This window comes from Octopus bimaculoides, chromosome 27 (genome assembly GCF_001194135.2).
Source record: "Octopus bimaculoides isolate UCB-OBI-ISO-001 chromosome 27, ASM119413v2, whole genome shotgun sequence".
Lineage (NCBI taxonomy): Eukaryota > Metazoa > Mollusca > Cephalopoda > Octopoda > Octopodidae > Octopus > Octopus bimaculoides.
The window spans coordinates 3,667,399-3,670,989 of record NC_069007.1 but is presented as its reverse complement, the minus strand read 5'-3'; the positions used below and the strand labels follow the sequence as shown (position 1 = coordinate 3,670,989).

At 41.6% G+C, this 3,591-nt stretch overlaps 1 protein-coding gene across 3 annotated transcripts in view; it reads left to right on the top strand.

Moving 5' to 3' along the window:
• Positions 1-3,591, top strand: part of LOC106879650 (uncharacterized) — a 46,709-nt gene that overhangs the window by 8,832 nt on the left and 34,286 nt on the right. The gene's annotated exons all lie outside the window — the stretch shown is intronic.

Genomic DNA, 3,591 nt, shown 5'->3' with positions numbered 1-3,591 from the left:
ATATATATATATATATATATACCTACACACATACATGTATGTATGAATGTGTATGTATATATATATGTATATATATGTATACATATACATATATTATATATAAATTTAAATAGACTGTATACACATATATATATCCATACATATATATAAGCACACACACAGAAAGAAAGAAAGACAGAGTTATAGGGAATTGCAAAGAGAGGAAGCTATGCACATGTGACCCTTGTCAGCTTGGGAAGTGGATGCAAAAGTATGCTGGGGATCCCCCGTATGGCTAAGGCAGCGGCTGGTCTCCTGGTTGAAAAAAGGAACCAAGACTTTATTGGGTTTTTCCATTGCTGATCCTTATCTGCCAGTCACAGCTTCTGACTCAACCGTTATTGTTGGCACTCATTTGTATCTCGTGAAACAGACAGAATGACAGACTGTCAGACAGAGAGACGGGTGGACAGAGAGAGACTGACAGACTGACGGAAAGGCTGATAGATAGACAGACAGACAGACAGAGGGGCAGAGAGAGAGACAGAGAGACTGACAAACTGACGGACAGACTGAGAGATAGACAGTCAGACATAGAGAGAGACTGAGAGACAGACAGATAGACAGACTGATGGACAGACAGACAGACTGACAGTCAGACAGACAGATAGACAGACAGACAGACTGACAGATAGACAAACAGACAGAGAGCCTGATAGACTAACAGACTGATGGACAAACTGAAGGACAGACAGATAGACAGACAGACAGACTGACAGATAGACTAACTGACAGACAAGCAGACAGACTAACAGATAGACAGACAGACTAGCAAATAGAGTCAGACAGACAAACAGACAGACACACACACATGCACAGACACATGTATGTATCTTTTATTTTAGCTTTCATATCGTGCTCCAATCACCCAACAGCAGCCATGCTGGAGTACCACCTCCCCCTCTCTTTTTCTCCCCCCCTCTTTCTCTCTCTCTCCCCAATTGAAGTAGCTATTTATCCCCTTTACTGCAAGACACCTGCTTCTATCCCCCTATTTATACTCTAACCTTTCCTCACCTGGCACAAAGCCATCTCCTTCAATGTCATTCCCCTCCTCAGCTGAGGGATCTTGTTCTGCAAGTTACTCGGTCTCTGCACTGGTGATGGTACCACATGAAAAGCACCTCCAGTTCCACACTCTGTGAAGTGGTTGGCGTGTTAGGAAGGGCATCCAGCCACAGAAACCATGCCAAAACAGACAACTGGAGCCCGGCGCAGCCTTCGGGCTTGCCAGTTCTGGTCAAACCGTCCAATCCATGTCAACATTGAAAACAGATATTAAATGATGACGATGATGATGATGACGATGTGCGTGTGTATTTGCACATGTGTAAGCGTATGCCTGTACACACATACAGCATACTTAGAGATAATCTCACACAGCTGTACTTATTCAATGTTGACAGAATTTCCAAGCACCTATTAATTCCTTGTAATCCTTTAACGAAGATTATGGGAAGTGATATTTATAAAAGCAGTGTGATGACGGTAGCAGTGGTGGTGGTGGTGGTGGAAGTGGTGGAAGATGTGGTGGTGGTGGTGTATTGGAGTGTTTTATCAAAAGGAGGAAACAAACCAAGACTTAATGGATAATGATTTGTTGGTTTAACTTGGCTTTTCCATTATGAGCTTCTACATCCTTGTGTTAATTAATTAATTTAATGATATGCTTTCTAATTACTATCGCTCTTCCGTTGTCATCATCATCACCACCACCACCGCCACTGATTTAGATTGGACAGTTTCACAGGATCCGATGAACCACATGGCATAGGCACATGGTTCAGTGGTTAGAGTGTTGGGTTCACAATCATGAGGTAGTGAGTTCAATTCCCGGACTAGCTGAGTGGAACTTTCCTTTGGATAACATTGGTGGCATGGAGAGGGGTGACTGGTGTGCATGGGCGACTGCTGATCTTCCATAAACAACCTTGCCCAGACTTGTGTCTCGGAGGGGAACTTTCTAGATTCACCCCCCATGAACCACATGACTGTGTCAAGTTCCAACATAAGCTTTAGGCATGGTTTCTACAGCTGGATGCCCTTCCTAATGTGCCAAACAAGCTGTCTTGTAATGTCCAAAATGAACCAGGACCACTTGATTCGAGCATGGAGATGATTTAGATCTCATATAGAAGCAATTGTTGAAGCTGAAGGTGGCTTTATTGAATAACATTATAGAAAAGAAGGTTTATTTTTATCCTCATAGCATTTTTTGATAAATAAAGTTATTATCTGTTTTTTTTATAAGCACAAATCTGTCCTCACATATCTTATGCACCCTGTATATATGTGTGTGTGTGTACATATGAAGAGCTTAGTTTCAAAACCAGATATATGCATCAGAATGAGTTTCGAGTAATTGTTTAAAATGACAACTTGAATATATCTGATTTTGATTGTAAGACTAAACTCATCAAGGTGGTGCCTCATCAGTACGGCTGCAATCCAATGATTGAAACCAGTAAAAGATAGACGATGTATTTCTAACTAAATGGCTCTCAAGCTGTCTATTTTTTCCCCCTATTTTTTCTTATTTTAGCAGGGTACAAGTTTTGTCATTTTACAAGCCCAAAATGCAGGGGTCACAAAAGAATACTTTTGGGTTGACAACCTGGAGAATAAAAATTTGTAAGGTGTGATTTGTGAAGAAGACAGAGGCCTTGGGTGGATACCAGGTGAGGGGGTACTTGTGATTTGTATTATGGGTGGAGTAAAAAGAGTGGAGACAGATGTCTCGAGTATGCTGGGTAGAAGCAGAAACAGGCAATTAACAGGATTAATGAGATCGTTAATGCTGCCGTTGTCAGTCTTGGTACTGTTGTTGTTAGTAGTCATGGTGACGGAGGTGGTGAGAGGAGAAGGAGGAGGTCCTGCCCACAGCGGCACTACACACAAATCTGACAACTGTGACTAATTAACAAGGCAATTACATGTACTAGAGCATGCCTAATTAAAACGAATATGAAAGACATGACGGCGTGCGTGTGTGTGTGTGTGTGTGTGTGAATGTATGTGCGTGGGCATGCATTTAAGTATGCGTAGATGTGAAGTGCATGCATGGGAGTTTGGACGTGTGCGCTTGGTCTGTGTTGATATACATATGGTTGTATGTGTATAAAGATATATACATACAGGCGTGGCTGTGTGGTAAGAGGCTTGCTTCCAAACCACATGGTTTGGGGTTCATTTCCACTGTGTGGCACCTTAGGCAAGCCTTGTGAGTGGATTTAGGAGATGGAAACTGAAAGAAGCCCATCATATACGTACATACATAAAGGCAGTGAGCTGGCAGAATTGTTAGCACACTGGGTGAAATGCTTAGACGTATTTCACTTGCTGCTATGTTCTGAGTTCAGATTCTGCCGAGGTCAACTTAGCCTTTCATCTTTTTGGGGTCGATTAAATAAGCACCAGTTATGCACTGGGGTCAATGTAACTGACTTAATCCTTTTGTTTGTCCTTGTTTGTGCCCTCTATGTTTATCCCCCTGTGGGCAATAAAGAAACATATATATATATATATATATATATATATATATATATATATATG